The sequence below is a fragment of the Trifolium pratense genome, linkage group LG3 (assembly GCF_020283565.1).
Source record: "Trifolium pratense cultivar HEN17-A07 linkage group LG3, ARS_RC_1.1, whole genome shotgun sequence".
NCBI lineage: Eukaryota > Viridiplantae > Streptophyta > Magnoliopsida > Fabales > Fabaceae > Trifolium > Trifolium pratense.
This window is the reverse complement of record NC_060061.1, coordinates 47,004,473-47,018,858: the sequence shown is the minus strand read 5'-3', so window position 1 is coordinate 47,018,858 and position 14,386 is coordinate 47,004,473. Positions and strand designations below refer to the sequence as shown.

Below are 14,386 nucleotides of genomic sequence, written 5' to 3'. Positions count from 1 at the left end.
TTGATGATAGTTACTTTTAATTTAAACATCTACTTGATGAAGTAAGGTTGTAGTGAGCTTCCTCCAAGAAATCTTCAACATTGATTTGCATATTTTCAGCTTCTTCTTTTTCCTTTCCTAGAATTTCCTGAAAAATTTCAAACAAAAAATAAAAAGCTTATAAAAACTCATATTAGGTTTAGGTTTCTAGCCTAAGGGGTGTTAAGAATGGAATAATAAAACTATCAAGTAGTTTTAAAAACTCCACAACCGAATGACTAAAAACACCAAAAATGTATATGTCACTCTGTCTTACTTTTAATATTTACTTGGCTCATCAGCAAGAATTATCTTAAATTTCTAATAGTTAAAATTAAAACATGAGAATGTTAAACTTTCAAAATGATCTTGCTCACATCTGTTAGAGCTTCTCTTTTTTTTCTTCACAAGTATTTCCTAAAAAATTTGATAGCACAATTTAGGTGTGTTCATGAACAACACTGAACTGAACCATATTAATAGTTTGGTTCAGCTCATAAAAACCATTTTCGTAAAAAGCAGTTTATTTTCAAACCAGCTTCATTTCAAAACCGATTTAGAACCATTTTATATCTTTGAACGGGTTTAGTTTCAAATAATTGGTTTCAAACCGGTTTTCTAATAGAACCAGTTTATTTTTAAAACTGGTTTTAAACCGGTTTTGTGTGTTTTAAAAAACTAGTTTTAGGGTCTGTTTGGTTTGATGGAAAGAGAGAGGAAAGAAAATTACGCAAACCAATAAATGAACCTAGACTAACTTTAGTGATTGTTTAACTGGAATTGGATTTTAAACTAGTTCAATCAATAATAAGTTTAAACAATTGCTTATGTGACAGAACCACATATTCTAACTCTAAGCATTGCTTTATTTGAGAAAAACTGCAGAATAAGACATCAAATATATAGTCAAATGAATATTTCCACAAGTTCAATCATTTTGTAAAGGTATGAAAAATTATCATATAGTCAAATGAATAATTCCATAAGTTGAACCTTCTTATTTGATGTAGGAAAAATAAACTTTTATGCAGAATTAGCAATATTCTACCAAATTCATATAACAAAATAAGACAGCATCATCAAATTGAAATGATATACTTACTTGTGGTTCTTTTTCAGCATTGATGTTTTCTTTTCCTTTAGTCTTGCTTTTGCGTTCTGGAAGTGTTCCATCCTCCTCATATTTCTTTACAGCTCTTAAAGACCGCAAAGTAAAGTGTCTCTCTTTATGATAATAGGTCTGAAACACAACATTAACTAATTAAATATTGATTTTTTTTTTTTTTTTGATAAGCAAAAGTTTGAAAGAAAATATTAATCACTTGGTTATATAAAAAGACATGTTAAAGATGTTGTTTATAACAATAGTTCAATAAACAAATTAATCACTTCGTTGAGGATTTATTCTTGAACCTAGAAGTACTCAGTTCGAGACCCGGCACCAAAAAAGAGAAGAAGAGACAAAAAAAATAAACAAATTAACAATCACATTTAATAAGCTTATTTTCACTTAAGTAGAATAGCTTTAAGACGTAGCATGTTCAAAAAAATCACATGAAAAATAATCAACAATATTCATTTCAAATTTGACGACATACTTGACGGTGACAGACATACCTTATCAACTCGAGTCCCGTCTGGTCGTGGTGTCTCTTTGACTTCCCAAACATCTGAAAGTGGTGGTTCAACGCTTCCTCGTTTTCTTTTTGAGGTAGATGGACTTACCTAAATTCATATAAGATTTAGAAGCTACTAAAATAAAATAATAAAAAATGTAGCAAAAAATATATTTGTGCAATAGTTTGATGCTATAGAAGTATTAATGAATACAGATATACCATATGAAAGTTTGCTTGCATAACATGCTTCTAAGCAAAATGAACATTTGAGTGTCTTGTTAAGCTTCTTTTATTAGTTAAAATAAATTTTTTAACTACACTCACGTTTAATAAGCCTGTTGCTACTTTACTATATATATATATATATATATATATATATATATATATATATATATATTTTAGCCTTTCAAAAAAAAAAACTTGTTTTCACTCAAGTATAATAGCTTTAAAACATATATGAAAAAAAAAATCAACATTATTTATTTCAAATTTGAGGATGTACCTTATCAACCCTGGTCCCTTTGGATCGCAGTTTTTCTCTTTCAGAGGAACCTTTAGTTGTTCTTCGTTTTCTTTTTGAGGTAGATGGACGTACCTAAATTCATATACAATTTAGAAACTATAAAAATAAAATTTTAAAACAAATGAAGTGAAAAAATATTTAAGCATAGTTATAGATAGATTAGATCACCTCATTTGTATTATCAACTGGATACGCGTATGATATTGGCATGACATTGTAAATTACATCATCCTGCTCAGTTGACATACATAGTATAATTGTATAAGCATAATTAAACTCTACATATTTTACAAATCCAATGAATGTTTATAAAACACAAATGTAATTCATTCTATTAAATATCAAATCTAATATATATGCAATTTATCAAATTATTAATTCATTGTAGTCAATCTTTTGATAGTAATAAAGAAAACTCAGATAAGAGGATAATAAAGACTCCCACTCTATATATACATAAAAGAAAACTAAATCAAAACTAAGGTGCAAGAAAATGAAACAAGATACTTTATTCATATGTGTTGGAGTTTGTCTTCAAAATGATGCAGAAAAGCAGAAAACAGAGTCCTGCCCCTGTGCCCTGCGCCATGCGCAGGAGGGGCTACGTCACGCAATTGTTGTTTCAAGTTATAGGTGGAGGATGGGGCAGGATAAGGGTGTTAACAAAGCTAGGATGTCTATCCCTACCTTGATATCTAGATGCTCTTCATTTTTTAAAAATTAAATCTATATTAAAATATACATGTTTTAAAATATTAATTTAATTTATCCTACAAATAAAAAATAGCTAGATTATTGTAGATCCATATACTATGATTGAACCAAAAGGATTTTGTTTTTTATTCAGCAAAATTTATAAATAGAACACAGCTCTAAACAAAAATTGTATCTAGAGTTGCAAGTAAAACATAAAAAACCCACACAGCAAAGAAAAAATGCACAAGGTTTAGACCACCAGTAAATTTACCAGCAGTCATTTTTATGACAGATCTAGACCGCCAGTAAATAGTGTATTTTCTTTACTTATTGGCAGCTTTTACTAGTTTTTGAGGGCCAAATGCCGCTAGTAAATAGGTGTTTCCTTGTAGTTAACTCAGATCCATTTCACATATTAAGAATGCGTGAATGGAAAAAAAACCTACGATATTTATGTGAGAATAGATTGTTGACAAGAATAAAGCAAATTAAACTCAATATTTACCTCTTGTACCCAAGTTTCGGCCTTCGATGACGAACCCTCTGCCATGGATGAGCCCCTGTAGCTGAAAGATAAACTTTGAAGAAGAGAAAAGAAACCCTAAATCATGAAATGATGTTGGCATTGGGAATATGATGATAGTTTGTTTTGTCTTTTTCTGTAAAATTATTTAAAGTTGATAATATTAGTATTTAATTATATAATTTCCAAAAGTATATTTAAAAATAATTTAAAAAATATATATAAACTATTGTTTTTAATAATGTTGATACTAATGGTTATTTTGTAACTATCCCAGATGGAGTTTTGAACTTTTTATCTTTTACCATTGATTTGACAGGTCATAAAAAATTATATTAAATCATTATTATGTGTGTGTAACGAGAAGATATTACAATTGTTGGATTCAAATTTTGTCTTGAAGTTACAACATAAAAGTCTTACCACTAAACTGACACATCATAGATTATAAATATAATTAGTAAAAATTCATTATTATAATTAGTCAAAATATGTATCTATTAGTAATATGTGTCTATTAGTATAAAAAAATAGTCATTAATATATGTATCTATAAATGTTTAATATTTCTATAAATGTTATTTTTCTAAAAAATAAAGTTGACTAATAAAACATTAAATAAAAAGAAGATCGGCTTAATTATACTTTTAGTCTCTTATCTTTATTTTAGGTTTTAAAATCGTCTCTTATCTTTTAAAAGTTGCATGTTGGTTCCTTATCTTTTATGTAGGTTTCAAGTTAGTCCTCACGTCAAATTTTTCACTATTACCGTTAAAATTGGACATGTGTCATCTTTCCAAGTGTGGTTTCCGTTTGCCACATATCCAAATTTAACGATAATAGTGAAAAATTTGACGGGAGGGACTAACATGAAACCTGCAGAAAAGATAAGGGACCAACTTGAAACATAAAATAAAGATAAGAGACCAAAAGTACAATTAAGCCTAAAAAAAATGAATAAATTTAATTATCTATTGAATATTACAAATGTAAATATATTTTGACTGATAAAAAATATATTTTGCCCTTTTTATTATTAATCTATATAAGTAAGTGTCATATAAAAAGGTGGATTGGAGGTGTTAACCTACTTAGGATGACTAATCTTATATATATAACCTACTTAGGATGTCATCACAATCATTCACATAAACAATACCAAACTATCATTGAATCTCACATATCTCAACAACAAGAGTTTTAGCTCTTGGTGAGGTTAGTAAAACCTTCAACATAGTGACTAAAAATAGAGATCAAATGTTATACATCACTAAATCAAAAGGGTATTAGAAATGTAAACCTAAGAGTCCACCATAACCAAGATTGAGTTATCGTTCAACAACAAGTGACTCTGAGCTTCCGCTTCATAGGCTTAAACGGAAATGGGGTTAGGGTTAATGAAAGAGGCACCACCAAATCTGAGTTGAATAATATAATGGTAATTGTAGAGTTAAAGGTTTAAGAATCGTTATATATAGCAGCTCTCGTAGAAATTTGACCAACTCTACTTGACAATTCAAAGTCCAAAGAATAAGAAATATTCCTTTATTTGATCATAGGATAGTACAATTCAGCACATGGACGAATACAACTATCTCGTCCTTGTTAGATGCCTATCCTTATATAGACATCAACCTAATGCTCTTGGTTGTACAGAATATGTGTCTTGACTTTGAATCTTGCTGCATTAAAACCAACTAACTATGTCGCGATGCCAAACATCACTGAAACTAAACCCTATGCAATAAAACACAAGTAAAATCCACAAAGCAAAGCATTTACGGTGCTTAACTCAATTACTAAATGAACTACCTTTATTGACTAAAATTAACACTAATAATCTAATTTTAATACGACAATTCAAGCATTTATGACTTAGATATGGCTCACATAACTTGGATTAGTCGGTCCTAAGGCCGAATATCAAATTTAAAAAAAAAAAATCAATGCAGCAAGAACAACCAATCGAGTACAAATCTAACTGAAATTCAAAATACAAATTTGAATGTAAAAGAATCCAAAAACTTATAGACCGAAAAATAAGACAATTGTACAAAACCTACATAAAAAACAAATGAAATGGTTCTAACTTCTAACGAAAAACAAAATTAAAATGGGTTAAATTGTAAAGAATGGTCCTAAAAGAAACATTGTTCACCATAAATTACACGGAATAATCACACAGAAGATACATGTTTCTAATTTTGATTAAATATTGGTTTCCTATTGCAGACATTATGAGGGCATTATAAAAATAAAGAGGCACACTAAATGTAAAATTAAAAGAGCCACACTAAATTAGAAAAAAATGGCTAAAACATATGAAAGGAGAAGATAAATGCATCTTTGGAAAAAATGATGTGTGAAGAGATAAAGTAATATAGGGTGCGTTTGATCTGCAAAAGTATGGTTACTAGACAGAACAGTACGGCACATGTGACTGAGTTACAGGATAACTTTTTGTATTGTACTCTGTTTGATGATCAGTGTACAGAATCATTTTTGTACTGTACCTTGTTTGATATGTCAAGTATTGGACAAAATAATATAAAATTTACTGTAATGCCCTTTTTGATGTAAAATGATTGTTTTTGTATTATAGCTTTTTTTACTATCTTTCATCATCTCCTCCATTTGGTTCGGTTTTTTTTCAAAATAAGTTAAAATCAAAATTATAAGGGAAATTAAAAATAATTACCTATTTGTGAGATCGAAGATAAAAATTGAATAAATTAGAAGAGTGAGGATGACATTTGTCTCTATTTGACCAAGATAACTCTTTATTCCCTTTGCAGCATCTTTCTTAACATACACTCCATCATCTTTCTTAACATACACTCTATGTTCACAGTGATGCATTTTACAAACTCAATTTCATTGAGAAACTTGTCAATTTTTTTGTTTGAGGCTCTTAGGGCTTGTTTCAAGCCATTAAGTGCCTTTTTAAACTTGTACACTTTGAACTCTTGTCCTTTCACTTCGTAACTAGGTGGCTAGCTGTGCAACATATACTTCCTCTTTTAAAGTGAAAGTACATTTTTTCGTAAAAAAATTATCTGTACATTTTTCATATCTTTGAAATTGTTTCCATTTGACATATATACGTTCCTTTGAACTGTTTTGAGAAAAGGTATTTGATGAATGTTTTTTGAGATAAGGAGTTTGAAATTTGATATTGTACATTTCTTTTGTTGGAAAAAAGGTACTACAATAATGGAGTTTTTAGATCTAGAAACTGATGATTTTTTGCTGGAAAAAATCTATTACTACTAGTTACAACAATAGAGTACTTTTTCTGATCCAGAATCTAACAACCATATCTATGGAGGAAGAGTGGTGGTGGTGGTGGTGAGAGATAATGAGAGAGAAAAATCTGGTGTTGAGAGAAAAAGGATAAACATGGAAATGGAAGAGAAAAAACAAAGAATGAAAATTAAAAGAAAAGGATTCCAAACCGTTTCTTGATAAAGATCATATATGACCTGCAAGTGAACGAATAGGTTTGCATAAAAAGCTAAGGAAGACATCGAGAAAATTTAAGGATAAAAGTGTATTTTTATTTCATGGGTATTGTTAACATGTGCATATAGAACACATGTTAAGATATCTTAATATAGAAATTCAACATTTAATGATACAAAAAATTTAATGTTTGAAAAGTTAAAATGCACAAATTTTAAAGCATAATTTCTATTTTTGATTCCTTAATATGTGTCATATGTGCACATGTTAACATTCCCCTTATTTCATTTGTCTGTTGGACAAAAAGTTATCTCCCACTTTAGTGTGTAACAAAAAAGTGGGTAATTGTCCTGTCCTCAATGTTTTTATTTTCTGCTGTCCTTTTTTTCCTTTTTAAATCAAATGCTGAACAATTATTTTTGTTTTATCTTGTTCCTTATTTTTTGCGAATCAAACGCACCATAGTAAAGTTAGAGAAGTTGAAAGTCTTGTGGCAAAGTAGAAGAAGAACGGTCATAGTGGAAATTTAATGTTGGAAATTAACATAGCAACGACGTTTACTAATACTATCCTTAATTTGTGGAGATTAAAAAATTAAAAAATGAAAGCAATTGGGCGGCACGTTTAGGCGGCAAAGTGCATTCTCCCTTAATATTTTGTTTAGTTCGGTAGCTTAGAGGCTAAATTTACACATTATAAATATGAAGAAGTGGGGAATTCAGAGTTCGAACTTCGATCTCTATAATAATATTTTTAATAGTTATCAACCGAGTTAGTCTTAAAAAAAATATTAATAATTATTTTGTAACATTTAACTTTTTTTTTCTTTTTTATATTTATCCATTACTATAACATTAGAATAGATATAAAAATCATTAGATTAAATAAAAATTGTAATGATAAAGTAAGATATCATCAGATTAGCTAATGGCTGTGGCGTTTCCAAAATTCCAACATGCAAAATATTAGTAAAATGAAAATATAAAATGGATGCTGCTGGGTTTCGAAGGAGAAACCAATAAAAAAAGGGGGCGAAGATATTTGTAGCTTTTTGTTTAGGCTCCTTATCCATTGTTTTCTTCACTAAAAAAAAGTTCTTATTTTTAAAAAGAACTTATGTTAATTTATGTTTGGCCGGATTTCTCTTTAAAATTAGAAATAAGTCATAAAAAAAACTAGGTCAAATGGTACATGGAATCGTAAATCTCTTATATAAACTTTTCTTAATTGTATATAAAAAGTTCCTTTTTTTTGTTTGCAGAAAAAAAATCATACAAATAAATTACTGTTTCTTTTGATGAGAAAAGATCGTGCGAATAAATTATTTTCTTCCCTTTATTAACTCTAGTTGTCACCATTTCTTTTTCTTGTTTTTGATCGACCAGAGGGGTGATTTATGGTCAATTTAGTCCTATATATAATCACCCCTCCAAATGAATTTTTTTTCTTTCTATTTTAGTTAAATATATGATTTCCATATATTTAGTGTTTCTTTTGTATTTTTTGTGGTTTTCGTTGTCTCAGTGTGACATTGGTTGTTTTGATTTTCCGTTTTAGTGTATTGTATTTTATTTTTTCATATAAGTGCGGAGTATAGTTGTCCCATGATGCGGAGTATAGTTTTCCAGATTTTCGTTTTCAGTCCTTAACGATTTCTTTCACAACTTTTGGTCACTACTTTTTTTTGAAGAAGCCAAAATGAAATATATTAACACAAACAGTCTCTCCAGCACAAGACGTACCGAGGTAGACTACAAAAGTTTACAAAAGAGTCAGAGAGATACAATCATAATCAAATCATACAAGACTCAAACACAACAATGGACTAGACCACCAGCTATGGTAGTTTGAAGTTAATGTGATACTCGTCGTCTTTAACCACCTAAATTAGAAAAGTTTGATCTTGTCCAACAAAAGATGAGGTGTGCCTGTTGAGCCGTTGAACAAACGATGATTTCTGTCTTTCCATATCACCCAAAGACAAGTAAGTCAAACAAAAGACGGTCATTACTTTTAATCAAACTCTTGTATACTTTCACATTTTTGAAAGATTTTTTGTATCTATGTATATAATATTATAAGAATATCTTCTATAAAATTTAGAATTTTTTAACGTAAGAATATAAGATAAATTATTTATGTGCAAAAAACAAAAAAAAATCATATTTAATTTATCTATATGTATATATTATATATAAAGAGGATACAAATATTTTTGGTGTGGACTTTTTATAATACCAACAATACCCTAGACTTGTTTTTTTAGCAGCAGTTTTTTGAGCAGCAAAAATATGTTATTAACAAACTGACGATAACATAAAACATGTACTCCCTACGGTCCGATATATAAGAAACACTTTAAAAAACAAAAATTCGGTCCTTTTTATAAGAAACACTCTTTAAATTTATTCTTTATTAAACAAATAATCCCTTATCTATATATATAAATCCTAGATAGTTCTCATACCACTAATCCTAACCCTAATTGTATAAATCAATCATAGCCTTTAGATCATTTCTTTTTGTGGACAAATCAAGAGTTAGATAATAAGTGAAACAATCACCTCTTTTAAATTTTTTTTAGTGCCAAGCCTTTTGATTGACATTCCCACTATAATAAAAATGGTTTTGTGAATTAATTATATATAAATCCTAGATAGTTCTCCTACCATTAATCCTAACCCTAATTGTATAAATCAATCATAGCCTTTAGATCATTTCTTTTTGTGGACAAATCAAGAGTTAGATAATAAGTGAAACAATCACCTCTTTTAATTTTTTTTTAGTGCCAAGCCTTTTGATTGACATTCCCACTATAATAAAAATGGTTTTGTGAATTAATTATTTTATAATATATATATATATATATATATATATGGGGAGGGATCAAATTACACCGGTGTAACATTTGAGTAATGTTACACCGCTCAATAACGCTTCAACGAATACAAATTTTACAAAATCCACCGTTGGATTGAAAGTTTATATCATTTAGACCGTCCATGTTCAATTTTACAAAAATCTAAAATCGTTTGATATGTTATTGAGACCGATCAAGATTAACGCTTTATGTGTTTTTATTGAATACCGTAAAGCTTGATCAATCTCAATAACATATCAAATGATTTTAGATTTTTATAGAATTGAACATGAATGATCTATATGATATAAACTTTCAATCCAACGATGGATTTTGTAAAATTTGTATTCGTTGAAGCGTTATTAAGCGGTGTAACATTACTCAAATGTTACACCGATGTAATTTGATCCCTCCCCTATATATATATATATATATATATATATATATATATATATATATATATATATATATATATATATATATATATATATATATATATATATATATATATATATATACCTCCTCATACATATATGAGCATGTGAAATTTCCAATTGGAAGGGTTATTAGTGTTGTAGAATAATGATATGTTTCTGAAATTTATGATTTTATTGTATCTTTCTTTTTTTTTGTATTTAACGAGTGAGACTATATTATTGATTTTGCAAGTATATATAGATTTTGATGCTCTTTATTCTATTTTAACACTTTATCATAGTCATTGTATAACTCTTCTGCCCAACCATCTTTCTCATCCTTATTTCTACATTTCTTTCCCTTTTAATATTCAATATTTTTTTTTCTTAGCATTCTTATTGTCTAATTTGTGATATTTCTGTAGTGGGACTTTGCATGATATTTACGAAACACTAGAAATAAATTATTTGAAATGCAATTAGAAATATAATTCATATTGTTAATATTTTTAATTAAGTTTTATTGCTAATATTATTTTGATAACATCTATTGTTTCAATTATTAATTTACTATTTATACAAATAATTTTTTGACGCTTCATTATAAAACAACGCATAATGTTCGTGCATCGCACACTACTACATTTACCAAGATCGATGCTCCACACATTCCATTGAACCATTTTGATTTTATGCCATTCCAAGATATTTTGAATTCAACTGAAGAAGAAAAAATAGTTGGTAATGATTATTAACTTTCGTTTTAATTTAAATCTCATATATTGATTGATATTTTAATCTAAATAATATGTCTCTATTTTAATTGTTTTAGATGTTATTGTGCATGTGATTGAAAGAAGTGAATTCAACATTATTATAATATAAAATACCGCATAACCCCCGTGCATCGCACGGGTGTGGGACTAGTTAAATTGTATAAAATTTAATTTATTCCAATGTTATGCATTAATTACATAAACACATTCCCAAGGTTATATTTGGAATAACACATAACATTTTAGAATTTTTAATAAAAAAAAATAAGTCTCCTTGGTCTGTGTGATTTTTTCAATGTATTCTTATATGTAGGACCGGAGGAAGTATTTTTTATTTTTTTAACATAAATTTACATAATATACACAGACTAGCGCGGAACGGAACGAGTCATGTCCGACCTATGAAGCACGGACTCCTACACGGATACCGCGACACGACACTGACATGGACACGGCGACACCGTTAATGTAAAGAATATAGGACACCGACACCGCTACATATTTATAAAAGATATAAATTGAAAATCAAAATATATACATGTATATTTATGTTTAGCAAATTATTTCTTAAAAAAAGTCTTAAAACAAAATGTAATAATATTTTACCTTTATTTATTCATCTACTATCGAAAAAACTATAATTATTGTAATCAAAATACAATGTCTTCAAACCCTCATTGATTAATATTGTTGTTTCGACGTATCTTTAACTCTTGTAGATATGTCTGATATGTGTGTAAGGAGAGTATACTTAAAGAAAAAATAATTGTTTTTGGGACACTTGTCCGACACGTGTCGTGTGAGTCTCTTACACTTGTCCATTCTTCTTTCCCTCAAATCAATCTCATCCCATTTCATCTTCCACCACCACCTTCTCCTCCTATCTCTGGTGACCCTATGTTCATCCGTGTCAAAACTCTCCGCGAATCAACACATCTTCTTCCTCCTTTAATCACTTCACTTTCACCACCTCTATCTATTTTCATCTCTGATATCTTCCTTGTTACCCCTCTTCTTTCAATCACTCAAAAACTCTCTATTCCTAACTACACCTTGTTCACTTCTTCGGCTTCCATGTTCTCGTTCGTCTCTAACTTTCCTACTCTTGCTCATTCTAAATTTGATCTTTCTGATGAGATTCATATTACTGGTATTCCATTTTCACCTTTACCATATTCATCTATGCCACCAATTCTTTTCCAACCTACCTTGTTTAGAGACTTTATAATGGAAGATAGTCCTAATCTCACAAAACTAGATGGTTTTTTTCTTAACACATTTGAAGCACTTGAATCTCATTCACTAAAAGCTTTTAGTGATGGAAAAGTTGTCAAAGATATGCCTCCTCTTTATCCTGTTGGTCCTTTTCTACCTTTGGAGGTGGAAGGAGAAGCATCATCACCAGTCACCACCTTTGATTAGTTGGCTTAATGATCAAGCTATTGGATCTGTGGTTTATGTTTGTTTTGGAAGTAGAACTGCATTAAGAAGAGATCAAATGAGAGAGATTGGATTTGGGTTGTTAAGAAGTGGATATAATTTTTTGTGGGTTGTTAAGGATAAGATTGTTGACAAAGAAGATGAAGAAATTGGGTTAGAAGAAGTATTAGGTGTTGAGTTAGTTGAGAGAATGAAGGAAAAGGGTTTGGTGATTAAGGAATGGGTGGATCAAACTAATATTCTTAGTCACAAAAGTGTTGGTGGGTTTGTGAGTCATTGTGGATGGAACTCAATTATGGAAGCAGCTTTGAATGGTGTGCCAATTTTGGGTTGGCCTCAACATAGTGATCAGAAGATAAATGCAGGGTTGGTGGAGTTTAGTGGGTGGGGGGTTTGGAACAAAAGTTGGGGTTGGGGTGGGGAATGTGTAGTGAAAGGGGAAGAAATTGGAGATGCTATAAAAGAGATTATGGATAATGAATTATTGAAAGTTAAAGCAATGGAGATTAAAGAGGGAGCAAGGAAAGCTATAAGTGTTGGTGGAGATTGTGAGGTTACTATTAAGAAGCTAATTCAAAAGTTGAAAAATAATTAATGTTAACAATGTTTGAAGTGTTTTATATTTTGCCATTGTGGTATGTGTACTATAGTTCATCATGCTTGTTCTATGTAATCCATCTTTGCTGTTAAAGAAATAAAAGTTCATCCTGCTTGTAAGTTGAAGTCATTTTTATTTTATTTTGGTCTCTTAAAAAAATTTGTTTCAATCAATCCATTAATGATTAATCATCCTTCTTTGATACCTTAAAAGATATCTCTGATTGTCAATAAATAAGAATTCCAACAAGACCAATGACAAATCCTTAAAACCATCAATATGAAAAGAACTAAATCAACTGACCAGACTTTAAAACCTGAAAAGTTGAAAATCAACTGACAGTGATATGGGGAGTGAAAGGAGGATGACGAGGACGAGGACGAGGAAGAGGATCATCCATCTTCATTCCATAGGCAAACATTTCAATTGAGTGACAGTAACTGCTATGGCTTACAGTCAATAGTTCTTCACCTGGCTGACAATCTCACCGGTGAAGTTATAGCTCTCTAACAAGCAATGAGGAAAGAGGTTGCCCGGTTCAACGGATTGAAGGCAGTAGGTGTGTTATAGTTACAAATCACCACATTATACATTTAAAAATATCAATTCACCACCACAAATAAATTAAGAATATATAAGTTGATCCCCAAAAAATTTAACAAAGTCATGTAATACATAAGTCATTGCAGTTGTCTAATTTCTTCAACATTACATAATAAGTCTAACAGTTTGACTAAAACATATTAAGCTACATCCAAAATAATTCTTCAACATTACATAATAAGTCTAAGAGTTTGACTAAAACACATTAAGCTACTTCCAAAATAAACAAGTCTTAAAACATATAACTGATAAAAAATACAACAATTTTGCAGCCTACAAAGGACTCTGATATTGTCCTTCAATGATCTCCACTTCCTCTAAATGCATCCTACAGAAAATATAACAATCACTTTATTATCATTAATCACTATAATTTATGTAGTCAAGTAATAATTAGACTCTCTATCAAGATAATAATAAAACCAGAAATTAGCATACACATGAGGCATATAAAACAAATTTTAGAAGAAATAAACTAATATTCCTAAAATTACAAAACATGATCAATTATCACTATCAAAATAATAACATCACATTCACTATCAGAAAAAATCTGAAGACGAAGAGGGTTGCCAACGGAAATGGACTTGATGCAGTTACTGCGTCAATGCAGTAACTGTTTCTGACCATCGTCCCGTGAGCTTAGCTCAGTTGACACACGAACATTGCGCATTATATATGCAGGGGACCGGGGTTCGAACCATGGTCATCCCTCCCACTTATACACCTTAAGGTGGAATTTCAAATCATTAGGCTACTTAACAAAAAAAAAAAAGTTTCTGACAGTCCGATCAGAAATGATACTTAGCAGAACATTAAGAAATTTAGCAGAAGAATATTAATGAGTACCAA

At 29.7% G+C, this 14,386-nt stretch overlaps 1 pseudogene; it reads left to right on the top strand.

Annotated features, from left to right (window-relative positions):
* The first annotated feature begins 11,614 nt into the window (after positions 1 to 11,614).
* On the top strand, positions 11,615 to 13,060 carry LOC123915264 (annotated as a pseudogene).
* Positions 13,061 to 14,386: the final 1,326 nt, after the last annotated feature.